This window comes from Alosa pseudoharengus, unplaced genomic scaffold, assembly GCF_046254945.1.
Source record: "Alosa pseudoharengus isolate Yale_2024_CS ecotype anadromous, Long Island Sound unplaced genomic scaffold, YU_APseudo_1.1 YU_APseudo_1.1_scf_7, whole genome shotgun sequence".
Taxonomy (NCBI): Eukaryota; Metazoa; Chordata; class Actinopteri; order Clupeiformes; family Clupeidae; genus Alosa; species Alosa pseudoharengus.
In genome coordinates, this window is record NW_027468859.1 from 21353296 (window position 1) to 21367346 (window position 14051).

At 42.5% G+C, this 14051-nt stretch overlaps 1 long non-coding RNA gene across 1 annotated transcript; it reads right to left on the reverse strand.

Annotated features, from left to right (window-relative positions):
* Positions 1 to 2538: 2538 nt before the first annotated feature.
* On the reverse strand, positions 2539 to 5367 carry LOC143109560 (uncharacterized). Its single transcript, XR_012983901.1, has 3 exons — positions 5125 to 5367; positions 3939 to 3998; positions 2539 to 3385 (listed from the first exon to the last, which is right to left on the reverse strand). It is a non-coding gene; the product is annotated as an uncharacterized LOC143109560 (long non-coding RNA).
* Positions 5368 to 14051: the final 8684 nt, after the last annotated feature.

The following is a 14051-nucleotide window of genomic DNA, read 5'->3' on the forward strand; positions in this document are numbered from 1 at the left end:
CTAAATCCCCGTGGATCGCGTGGCTAAAAATGTCTCACCAACGCCAGTGGATGTATCACCATAGCAACAACCCTCTTCTGCACTCTATTTTCAGGGGGAGGGCGAGAGCAGAGGAAAACGCAAACATCGCTATTTTGGCACTGAAAGCGATACATTATTCAAGTGCAGGGGGGGGAACTTCTGTGAGACCGTTAGTGCCTTGTATGCAAAGGTTGCATAACTGAGGCAGTCGCACAAGGACAAGGTGAGCAGTAGTATCAACATTAAAGTGCCCATATTATGACTATTTTTCAACAAGTTAAAATAGGTCTATGAGTTCCAGAAAACATGTTTCTGAAGTTGTTTGCTGGAAATAGCTTGTAGGAAAATATTCTTACCTACCTCTATTGCACTCTTTTTCAGTCCCTGTCAAAGTGTGCTGTTTCTGCTGCTCATTACATATTAATGAGCTGCTGCTCCCTTACCCACGCCCCACTCCATTAACCCTTTAGGCGCCAGAGGTTTTTTTCCTAAACGATCAATTTTGACATCTTCATTTCAAAAGGCTATATCTTAAAAGTGATAAGAGATAGAGACTTTCTGTAAATTAGAGAAATATTAAGGATGACCCAACGTTTATGTAGAGATTAAATGTTTATATCTAATTAGCATATTATGACGTCATATGGTGGCGGCCATCTTGGATTATAGAATTTTCATGAAAAGTCGCATTTTTGAATGATAAAATGCACCACTTCTTTCCCCCCAAAATGTCCCTCACCTTCTGTATGCTATATTGCACAATACTGAATGCTCAGGTAAATAGTAAGTAGTGAACAAACTGTGTAAATCATTACTAATAAATGGCAGAAACAAACCAAATGCATATAGCGGTAGACTGGCCTTTTGCTGTAGAGATTTTCCATTTACTACATACAGTAGGCACTCTGATTCCATGTATGGGGCACATATATATTATTCAGATTACACACAAACACAAGTAGACAAGACCTGTTTAGTTCAAAAGTTCATTTGCCACGGCAAGGCACAGATCAGGAGTGAGATGACGAAACAAGACAAGAGACAATGTTAGTATTTATTTTCTTTTTGTTGTTTTTGTTGATGTTTTTTTGTTTTTTTCTTAGCTGACAAAGACACACACATCACAAGGACATGAACACAAAAAAAGGAACACATAGTGTACTGTATGTCCTAAATGATCAGGGAAGTAGATAGCAAATCAACAGTGTAAATCATTACTAATAAATGGATGACATTTTTTTTTTATGTAGCAGGCCTTTTGCTGTAGAGATAATGACTCCCTATCCCTATCCATACAGGGCCGGCATTCCCATCATCTTGTGATAGACTATGCATGACCTAATGTGTGTGTGTGTGTGTGGGAGAGGGAGAGGGAGAGAGTGTGTCACCACCTCCACCATGCGAGCAGCATGGCCAGATCTGCCTCGCGCGCACCGAGTGGAGAGAATTTGCGCAGCTCGGACTAGGCCTACTGTCATTCTCATTGCGACTCCCCACACTGCCACTACGTTCCCCCCTAACTGTCCTATGAGCACTTCGACCTCGTCTAACATACCCAGTGGCATTAGACAAAGGCTCCACCACGTTACTGTCGCCGCGATTGTGGAGAGGCACACGTTCAGAAGACAGAAGCTAGCGCTATGGACATTATGCTACCTCCATTATGCTACCTCCAGCCTCGTTCGCCACACCAGTAACACCCTGCTAACTTCCCTATGAACACTCCGAACCCGTGAAACATTATTCCCACCAGTGACATTGGGCAAACGATTCAACGTTTGTGCTTGGTGTAAGCTAAACTATGGAGTAAACTCTCACTTTGTCCAGCTGCATCATTGCAAGGCAGGGACGCATCTGAAGCCTCACTAAACGAATCACCGTCATTTTCTGAAGGCAGATATTCCCCTTCAGAATCAGGGTCCGCGAATAGAAGACCCAACCCAGGTAAAAAAAAAAACTATTAAAAGTATACTTTTTGAAAGTGTACTAAGTACCGTTTGTACTTTTTTCGTCAAATCCAAGTGCAATTAAGTGTATTGAATTATGTATTAAGTGCAACTTAATACCAACTTGACTATACTTTGAGTGTAATTAGTGTGCTAAAATGGAACAACTTTTTTCAAACTTTAAGTGTTCTTAAGTACATTATACAAAAAGATATTTTATGAGCATTCGAAACACAGTCGCAGTACAATTTTGAAACATCCCAAGTGTATTGGAAATGTACTTAAAAGGCATTACAATATAACTAATAATAGTGTAGTAGTGTATTTTGAATACACTCTTATCATCCTCATTTCTATTCATTTGGCATGCTTCTGTAATATTTTTAATTAACTTCAAATGTACTTCCTGACTACAATAAGTGCCTTGAAAGTTTGCAGTTATGTTAATAAAAGTATAGTCTTAAGATACTTTAAGCATTATAAAGGCATGCAATTTAAGTATAATATTAGTGTGCTTTAAAATTGTACTATTAGTACTCTCCTACCTATTCTGTTACATGACAAATTGCACTTTGATTATGAGAAAAACATTTTATTGACATGAATGAAAACAAAACATAATATTCATCCATAACAAAAGTAAAACATTTTTCTGAAAGTTATGGATCTCTTGAGCATATCTTTTCAAGTTGGATGTGGTAACGCGATAAAACATGCATTTGGCCGTATTATATTATTTCACATGCATAGATTTTTCGAGTGGCTGTTTGGAGCGCTGGTCAGATTCCTCCTCGCTCGCAGCATTTTTTTCCATGCTTGGGGAGCAGTTTCCTCTGAGTGCGCACGTGCAGAGAGAATTTGCGCGCACACATTTAATATTTACGTGTGTGAAATAATATATAATATAATACACCCGAATGCATGTTTCATCGCGCAAGTGCTTTTTGACACTATTGTGTCGCGATACTCTACAGCCTCATTGGTAGACCATCAATTCAAAATGCAGATTTCATGAAAAACAAAAGTTGTTTACCCTCCTAGGTGAGAGAATTTGCCCTCTAAGCTTGAAATTGTTTACTGGACACCCAGCCTACAGCCAACAACTTAACAGTCTAACATGGCTAAATGTGTAATGCATGATCATTTATTGCTTATTTGTTTGCAAAGTCTTCTGGCCCAGAAAGAAAACCATGGTGGTTACGGATCATGGCTAAGGAGGAAAGGTACAGCTGGTAGAGTTGTGCAGTGAGTGAACTTCCCTCCCAATACTGAGATGTGGTGGCAAAAGCTGTGGTAGCTAGCTTCCTTACTAGCACACCATCTTCCAGTCCAAGATGCATAAAGTTTTCGGTGGCAACCCGGGGCTGGACAGCAGTCAAATGCATTGACCTTGGTATTAGAGAATTTGTCTCTGTTGTCTGTGAACAGAAAGAAGATGGAAAACATTTTACAAGATAAACAATATTTTACACAGAAATCCATTGGCAATGATGAGATTAATACAGATTATCTGTACCTATTTGACATTTACTTTTTATGGGTCAAATAGGTATTGACACCATCTGTTTGCCATCCTGGTATGGGTAGACCTGGCCAGGTAGTCTTTCCTTAAAGCGTTGTGCACCTTGGCACCGATATAAGTGCAACCACCCTGTTTTCTGCATTTGATTACCTTAGATTCCTTTGTTTCCAATACAACCGTATTATCGTTTTCGGGTCAAATGGCATTTTAAATGGGAGTCGTAGGGGCACTAGCCTTCTAGCCACTTCTGCCCCTACGACTCCCATTCAAAATGGCATTTGACCCAGAAACGACAATACAGTCAAGCTTAATGGTGGCGCTTCTGACTTAATTATGCTTTCAAAAGAAAGTTTGACTCAGGTACATTCACAAAAAGACCCTAGGTTGCATTTTAGCTTGAGTTATGCTTTAAGAGTAATGGGATAAGGTCCTGGATGAAGAATATTTACCTTTACTGCTGATTATTTGAGGCGTTCAGACATCTCGGTTTCAAAACTATCCAGGAACACCTGTAAAAACATAGTTAGGCTACAGATTAAAACTAGGTAAATTACAAACACTACCATGAAATGAACTTGAATGCTCTGTCAAACACATAAAAAAAACCTAAATCTATCACATAAACCAAGGCATAATATCAATCATGTAGCCTAAGCTTCATACCACTAACTTAGTAGAACACCAGGTTTAATTCCCCCTATAATATCAATGGTGGAAAAAAAACGTTCTACTTCATAAAATGCATGTAATTTGTCCTGTAGACTCATTTTAAAAGATGTCTCCACGATTAAAGAAAAAAACAGCTACAATGTCATTAGCATGCCAACTTAGTTTATCACCCAGAGAGAAGAAATACTCTTTTCTGATTGGCTGGCAGGTGGCCTTTAATTCTGAATAACAGGACACCGTTCCATATCAATGCTTATGAATGGTAACTATAACAACCATAGTAGGAGGACGGTTGCAGCGCTCTAGAATCTTTTGGTTGCAGGCTTCCCAACAATGGAATCAACTGTAAACAAGCTAACTGTCCATGCTAAAGTTGTACAACAAGCTGAACTAGTGAGCTTCTTTTTAAACAGAACCGCGTGTTTACAGTGTTTACAGTGGCAACCGGGTGATAAGCGGGATAACGGCCTTCGAGGTGTGTCCAGTTATACGGAATTAATGGACTTGGGCGGAGGCAACTCCCCTCCGCTGCGCGTCGGGGAGTTTTTGCCCCTCGCCCTCGTCCATTAATTCCGTATAACAGGACACCTCGGCGGCCGTTATACCTTACGTACACCACACATAATATTAAAGAACATTGGTGAACTTTAGGCAAACGTTGCTTAATAAAGAACACACTTTCTTCCATCATAGTTTGTCTAACGTTAGTGCTAGCCAACGCTTGTCAATAATCCCACAAACACAAAGCAGGCTAATGTAGTTTTCTTCTTGATAGGGATCTGGTTGACGTATATGACGTTAACGTTAGCTAAATTAGCTAACGTGATCTGGCATTGCTTGTACTAGCAAGGATAAAAACACTCTTGAAAGATTGCTAAGCCATCAATTTAACTTCTCCAAAGACTACCGAAGGTCATAAAGAGTAAGCTACATCAGAATCATTTAACAATATGCTTTGGGACTCACCTGATAACGAATAACTTGGCACTTTAGATCCAACTGGCTTCAGCCCTTGTTATCTCATATGACGAGTCCTTCTGGCTCTGTAGGACCAACGTCTCTGGCATGACTAGAATTTATGGTATCTTTAATTTGGACAAACCTGTAACCTTATACGGACCGTAAACGTATGCATTTTCTGGTCTCTACAGTCCATCTGTCTTGCAAATAAAGTTACAAGCATAGACTGTATGAAATAACGTTAATGTTTGCTCACACCATGTTTTTACTCGAAAGCTGCACAGATCCGCCCACTCCATTTCAAATTCAAACAGCCATGTTATTGGTCAACTGGACTGCCTATACATTTAACTGTGTTGCCTATAAATTTAACAAAATGCCACATTCATCCTCTCACAACCTCTACTACATCACAAACGTATAGGCTACTACCTTACTAAGACACAAAATCAACAAAAGAAAAAATATTATTTGATGACCAAAACTGATAGATCAGTATGTCTCTAGGCTAGGTTATTGCACATTGCCATCCATGCGGCTGACATATCAGGCCTAAAAGCTACACACATTAGTATTTTATTAAAGGTGAGATAACTATGAAACTATACAAACAATGTATTAGGCCTACCAAAAAAATATACTTTCCATAAGTACACTATATTACAACTCTAAGTATTAGCAATTTAATACACTTAAACTAAATAAACTTATTTACCATTTAAAATACACTAACAACAAAGTACACTTTTAAAAACTACATTACAAAAACACTTTGAATATTGCACAATAAGTATATTTAATTTTAGTACACTGAAGTTGAACTTAATACTATGACTATGAAACTATACAAACAATGTATTAGGCCTACCAAAAAATATACTTTCCATAAGTACACTATATTACAACTCTAAGTATTAGCAATTTAATACACTTAAACTAAATAAACTTCTTTACCATTTAAAATACACTAACAACAAAGTACACTTTTAAAAAGTACATTACAAAAACACTTTGAATATTGCACAATAAGTATATTTAATTTTAGTACACTGAAGTTGAACTTAATAACATCTACTTTGAAGTATACTTTCTAAAAGTACACATTAAACATACTTTACATAAAGTACAAAACGTGTAAGCATACTTGCTTTATACTTCATGTACTTTAATCATATTTCTAACACACTAAAGTATACTACTTTTTTACCTGGGAACACTTCATTTCAGGTAAACTTTTTTGATGCCATTAGACGATAATCTAATGCAAATACTCGCTGACGTTGACAATATCGCTCTGACAAAGTGGCTCACACGCACACTAGCTCCGGTATTGCACGCACTGATTCATTGCGCTGTAGCTAGAAAGTTTTGTTTAAAGCGTGCCCTTTTTTCGACTCGGGATGACGTATGACATGTCTGCCATCTAGTGGAGTGGAAGTCGAACGAAATATGACACCCTATTTGACTAAATCGGCCGTTTTATTCAGTACCGCATCTTGTCGACTATAGTCGACTGTGGCGCCTAGAGGGTTAACTGTTACCAGGGTCATTCGTGCCAAATCAACAAATGCCTCCAGCCTAGCCTGACCATCTTGGCTTTGCTTCATACTTTATGTCAATAATGCTAAATATTAGCCAACAACTACTGTGCAAATGTGTCTGACATTATTTTTTGAGATATGTAGGCTTAAAAAAACAGTTGAACTGGTAGGCTTGGTGTGGAGAGGTGGGGTGTTGATTATGCAACGTCTGAAAGACGCCAATTCAAAATCCCCTAACATCTACTATACCTTCGTTTTACATAGTATAGTCCGTAGCTAACACTTAGCCTACCATAATCTCTATGTAAAATGGTTAGCTTGCTAGCTAGCTATCTAACAGTGGAACTTCAGTAGCCTACAACATAAGCTTAGCTATCTCACCTAGTTGTAGGAAATATGTAAGTGATGGAATTAGAATGAATCCCATGAACAAACAGATAACTCTTACACCAACCTTATTTTGTGCCTTTTATTCACGTTTGTTCAACGATTTATTAAGTATAAACCTTTTTCCCTGCCCACTTCGATGCAGCTCCATAGGTTTCCATTATATCCACGTAACGTAATTGCCCTAAAAGGAGGTGGTGGGTGGGAATATTGAAATGTTTCGGCTTGTGACGTCAAAAGCCTTGCCGATTTTGACCAGCTCACCCTGGAGGCTGAAGGCAGGATACATCCAGAAACCCTTATCTCACTCAAAACAGCATGGGTGTTTTTTTTTCCAAGTTTGTATGCGTGTGGAAGCACCAGAGACACACAATAACAAATCAAATCCCAGAAAATGTGATTTTTTCATAATATGGGCACTTTAAAGGAGGCAAGTCGAGGGTTTCCTCATGTAAAGCTGTTACAGCACCAGGAGAAAATGACGTAGGCCAGCCCACTGTTAGGCTATAGCCTAAGGCAAAGAAAGAATACCCTTGACAACCAAGAATACATTGATTTATATATAGCTAATATCTTTCCATATTAGGTGACTTTTATTTCTTACAGTCAGCACCTTTCAGCAAACAATTCATACAATTTGTTTGCTGCACATGCATGATAGGCTACTTGTAAACCAGCACCATTATAATTTATCATCCTTACCCTCATCTACTTCATGCTGTCTCACGCACACTCACGGGACTCAAGTAAATTTGAATATGCTTACATTCACACAAATGGAGAGAGAGAGATGCACATATCGGCTGCACACACACACACTTACAGCTGGGCATGCTAGACAGGGAAGGGATCTTACATAGTGATAGTGCTCTCCCAGCAGCACACACCTCCCTCCCTGGGAGCTGATGGTAGAGCATGGATCTCTCTCTATCGATCTGCTGCATGAATCACTTATCTCTTTCCCAATGTCCTCCATCACAGACTGCATTTTAGCACTCTCTCTCTCTCTTTCTCTTCTCTCTTCACACATGGCTGCAGCCAGACCAAGCAGTGAGTGGCCAGAAATATCCTTAATACATGCAGTGCAATTCAAATCGTGCCAGGGTGTCATACAACAGGTGTGCAGGGTCTTATACTGTAATTTTGGTGATAAACGCTCATATCACGCTTGTCAAGGGACCTTATTTTCCTGTCTGTGCCTTCACACATGCCTGCCAAATTGAATTTGGTACTCCACTGAACTGTTGCTCTGCCTCATCTGAGAGAACGCAAGAGCAGTGATTGTGATTAAACCTCTTAGGGAAAATAATTCACCTCACTACATTATCATGATCATCATGTTTTTGCTATGCATCGCCTAAACTAGGACATTCACATATCAGCTCAGGATTACTTCTCGAGCCAGGTGATCCTAATGATTCATGGTCTGTTTAGTGGTTTTCCATATGGCTTTGGACTCGCATATTCTACCATTAGCCAGGCTTATTGGTAGTATAGAAAATCTTGGATAGTGTGCCTTTAACAGAGATTTCCAAAGTCACAGAAATACCAGGAACCAATCACAACCACTTATCGGTGGGCCAATGACAGACAGAGGCGCACTGTTAGCTTTTGTACACAACCAATGGCTACACTGATGTTGTCAGTAGGTCTACAACATGGATGTGTATTTTCTGTGAAATTGAGCAGCCTAACAACTGCATTTAAACCCTTCATTTACAAGACAGATGTGTTTGCCGCAAAGCTTAATTTCATTGCTGGTTATGCCTCTTGGAAATCGAAAGTGAATTGATAGGGTGTCAGCCAGGCTACCACTATCCCTCAAACCTCAGCATACCCTTTCAATGGCAGTACGTCACAATACACACACACACACACACACACACACATCAAGATGAAACACAAGCACTGGCGGAGACAGAGGCCACCACCGTATCAAAAGGCAGCCTCCCATCCTCCCATGTATGCAGTAGCCAGCCCTATATAACCCCTTTTCCCCAGGGGAATCACTACTGTGTGACGCTGACATATAAACAAGCCTGGGCCAACTGCATTCACACTCCAGTGTAGACCCACACACACCGACGACACATGACTCGCATCAGCCCCCCGGTTGGCTCGCCCATGGCTTGCAGATCAAAGAGCGGGCAGCACCGGCAGACAAGGCGTCGGGCCGGCCCATGGGAGGCCACCGGCGGGAACGCTGGCGGGCTGGCGGGCTGGCTGGCAACTGAATCACAGCCGACAGTATTAAGTGACACTTGGCTTCTCCTCTGTCAGCGGCCCCAGAGAGGGGAGGTGACCCGCCACTAAAACGTGGCGCTGTGGTTGGCCAGATCGCTGACTTGGTCCTCCAATCGTTGCACCATGGCCATGCTGGAAATGGAGATGTTGAGGATGAGAACGTTTTATCTTTATATGAGCCAATGTGTTTATGTCTTGGCCCTTTTTTCTTGTTTTGATGTATTTGTCAACGTTTGTTTCAAACATTGGTATAACGCCAACAACAGAGAAGAGAGAAAACACAAGTCCCATTGGAGCATCAGTTGAAAAGAATGAAAAAAAAACAAACAATTCAATAGCCTACACAGGCTTTGAAAACTGTTGAGCCTTTTACTGTGTGTGTTTGTTTTGTCTGGAGCTTGACCTCCAGAAGGTTAGATTACAGCTTCCCGACACCTCTGTGGCATTATATTTCAGTAAATGCCCCCTGCCTCCCCACCCCTGCCACTTATCTAGCTGACAGTATAGCGTGGGGTTGTGTGCGGTTCTAGATGGCTGATGGCGTTATTATGAGTCTGATGATGCCATGGGGCTCCGGTGCTGTTTGCTCTCCCTGATCTGAACAAACGCTCCTATGATGGAGGTATCAGCAGCGGGCAAGCTTTGACTGAATTAATTAGCCAAGTGGTGATTGAGTGCCGTGCTCACAATTGGAAAGCAAAGCCACATGCAGATGAGGGGGTGGGGGGTGTATGGAAAATTATTGGCTGGAACTCTTCAAACAAGATGATTTATCAGCAGCTGGAATATGTTGGTGAGGACAAACAAATGCTGTAATCACCAAGACAGAAAATATGAGTCAAACCTCCTTGCAGTTTCGTTGCCAACATGCAGCAAATCGTTAGAAGTGCAGGCACACCACTGAGAATTGGTGTGGTAACTTAAAATGTTTTTTTTCTCTAACTTTGAAAAAGTAATCAACACCTAACCCTCCCATTCTCTCTCCTCACTCTGCGTGGTTCTCCTTTCTGCTTTCTCCTCGGCCTCTTTGAGTGTCCATCATTCTTTTAATGCACCCTGTGATGTATCCCCTCTCAGACCTCTCAGAAACTATAATGGCCTTCCCAGTGGGGGAGAAAATGAGGACTGGTGGTCAGCTTATCTCTCCCCCCTCTGCAAGATGGTCTTTCTCAGTCACTGGGTCTCTCCTCTCCCTCACTCTCCTCTCCTCCTCTCTCCCTCTCCCTCGCTCCTCTCCTCCTCTCTCCCTCGCTCCTCTCCTCCTCTCTCCCTCGCTCCTCTCCTCCCCTCTCCCTTCACTCTTCTTCTCCCCATCTGGATTAGAGCAGCCGTTCTGATTAATGCCGTGTCCGGCCGCCTGACTGTTCTCCAGGTCTCTGGCTCCTTCCCACCAGATGGACGGCCATGGCTGTGCTCAGTCAGAGCGAGCGAGGGCTGAGTGGACCAAGTCCTGGAGGCAAGTGGCAGCTTGCCTGGGCTTCAAATTGAAGTAATGTGAAGATCAAAGGCACACGTTTTTATTTTATTTATTATTTTCCCCCCTTTTAAATGTGGCAGCTAATCAGCCCCGAGGTAATGAGTGCTGTACCAGAAAAACAAAAACAAACACGAAATAACGTTCCCCCCTCCCCAGGACACGGATATTCAGAGTGAGAGGAGCAAGGTGGATGTAAAAAAGGAGTAAGTCTAGGCAAGGCCAGGTAAGAGGAGCATAGGAAATATTCTCATGCTCCATAAATTTTCTCATCCCACGTTTCTAGTGCAAATAGAATAAGAAGGGGGAATGGAGTGAAGCAGTAGATGAAAAGGGAAAGAGATGTTAGATGGTATAGGGAGGAGCAGGGTGGGGGAATTGGGGATGGGTTGGGGTGGTGGGGGGCTGTTATCGGTCGGTTAATTCGGCCCTGGCGGACCAGGGCTTACCTCTAGTGAAGCTTATCATCACTGGCCTATTTTGAAAACGCACTGGTGCTGCACAGAGACTCTATAAAAAACCAAGAACCCACCGCAGAGGAGAAGGGGGCAGTTCGTTTGTGTTGTAATTCCATAATTATGGCAATTAAACTGCCACTGGCACAGAGAGGTTGGGGGAGGTGTGTGTGTGTGTGTGTGTGTGGGTGGGGGGTAGCTGGGTAGGAGAGAGCATACAGTTGTTCTCAGATCACTCCAAATTATCATCTCCCATAGAGTGCTGATGATAGAGGTCCAAGTGGTTCAATGAAAGCAATAATTGGTGAAATGGGGTATTCAGGAAAGCAAACACTGGGGGCTACCACAAACAGACAGGCCGACTCCGCAGCATGCTGCACTGGACGAAGAGGGACCCCAGCGCAGATCAAAAGCACTGTTGCTGAAGCTAGTGCTGGCAGTGGCAATGTGAATGGTGAACCATTTTTTGCCGGTGGGTGATTGGATGGTGAGCTGCTTCCAATGGTCTGCTATTGCAAACTTTTTGCAGGTTGTGTGTCTTTTGTGAGTTGCTCTAAGGAGGAAGCAAATAATTCAGAGTAAAAAGGTACTTAATTGATGCACTTAACTGCACGTATTTGAAGAAGCCCTGAGGTGGGAAATATCCTATTTGAGCTTTTGTTGTTAGCCATTTTGCAGCTCAGGTGTTGTGATTCTGTCCAGTAGCAATCATTACTCATCAAAATGCACAGCAGGGCCCGTTAAAAACAGATAATATGCTTATGCTTATGCAAATATGTTTAAATTATGAAACCTGAGGAAGAAAAAAAAAACTTCACTTAGCCAGACAACAGCTCGTGATGACCTCATTGCTCAGTGGGAGGACGTTGACAAATTTGCTGCTGCTCTGCAGTTTTTTCGCTGCTGCTGTTGTTTTCATTTATTTTATTTTTTTATTTTGTTTTGCCGCCTTGGCTTGCTGAAGCAGAGCAGAGGCCTGCAGACCACCAGATGGATGGCTGCCAAACGCCGAGGACCACTTTATCACCGTCACTGAAGGAGCACCTTGGGTCCCTGGACTGACGTAGACAAAGGAGGAGAGAAATGCAAAGAGAATCTCTGACATGCCTCTCTCAACGCAGGCAGGCAACGGAAACAATCCAATATGGTGAATTTCCCTAAATGAGTGTAAAGGGCATTACTTAATGGCTTCACTTCATTTGCTACAAAGAAGATGATACATTGTTTTTTTTATGTTTTCATACACGCCTAAGAACAAGGGCTAGTGTTCCCCCAGTGTAATACACTGACCAGCAAAGCACGTAATTGACCAGACATTTTATAGCTGTAGTCAACTGCTGAAGCTTTATTACATCCCCTTTCACTGCAAATGCGATTTTTTGAAGCCCATGGCAATGCTTTAAGAACAAATCTACACCACCTAATCCCCATCTCACCTCTTTTGTTCTTAATATTACCTCTCCTCCCATCAGGAATAGCTATTAGACACCATCAGGGGTCCTAACAATGCTAAATCCATCTGAACACTTGCTGTGTGAGTGTGTGTCTGTGTGTGTGTGTGTGTGTGTGTGTGTGTGCGTGTGTGTGTGTGCGTGTGTGAGTGTGTGTGTGCGTGCGTGCGTGTGTGTGTGCGAGTGAGTGAGAGAGAGAAACAGAGAGAGAGAGAGAGAGATTGTGTGTGTGCGATTGTGTGAGTGTGTCTACAGCCAGGGGATGACTGTCTGCCTTTGGCTCCATTTCTATCAAGGGCAAATCAGTCCTGTCAAAAGCATCATGCCGGGCTGCCATGGCAACAGCGCCTGCACCCAGAAGGTCATGAATTAGAGTGTGATATCTACCCCCCACCACCACCGCCACCGTAACTGCCATCCCCACCACCACTTTCCTCAATACATTTCCCCAACCCCCAACTACTATAGTGCTCAGCTTAGGTGTGTTGTGTTATTCTCATCTGGACTGGTGATTTCACAGACCATCGCTAGGCTAAATGCCTAGTTAGCGCCACCACCACCACCACCAAAAACCGTATCATGCTTTGCACTCATTCTTGAGAGAGTTGTCAGAGGTCTGAATTGTGGATCAAGTTGAGGGTTTACAGACAAGTCCTCCAGGAGGCTTAGGCTCATCAGGACTAATTTATGAGCACACAACCCTGCATTTGAATTTCAAAACAACCTCTCTTGGTTTCTCTCTTTCTACTGCTCTTGTCAATTTCTACCTCCTCTGCATGTCCCCCTGAATGCGCCCCTTTCTCTCTCTTTCTATTTTTCCTCAGTCTTGTCTCATTCTCATCCCTTCCCTCCCTCCTGCCCCCCCCCCTTCCCTCTCCTCTCTATATATGTGTGAAACACATCACTTTTTCCAGAACGAGACTTCAGCCGGTGGGAAATGGAAGTGTGCTGCCTATCTGGCTGCAGGATGATGAATGCCTTTCCTGGGTGCATTTGCTCCTCTCTGTTAATAGAGTTGCACAATGACACCGACCTCCCGCCGGTGTAGATTACGATGAGCTCCGAGCGCCTACGTCCTGGCCGAGGGTGGGGTGGGGTGGGGTGGGGCCCGTAGATAGAACCAATGTGTCCGTGGCTAATGTGCTGTTAGCATGGAGGTTGCAAGACTTCAAAGCATGGGCTATCTATTAACAATGGTATTGCCTGTCACATCAGAAAATAAAGAAAATGGTGTAATTTATGGCAAAGCCAGTGGTGTCGTGGCAACGCAACCGTCACTTCTCTAAATCAGCCTCTTATCTCTCAAACGCCGGCCCTACTCTGTAACAATGTGAAGTTGCCAGAGCCCGGTGACAGAGCTGTCATGTCCAGCTATCTCCAT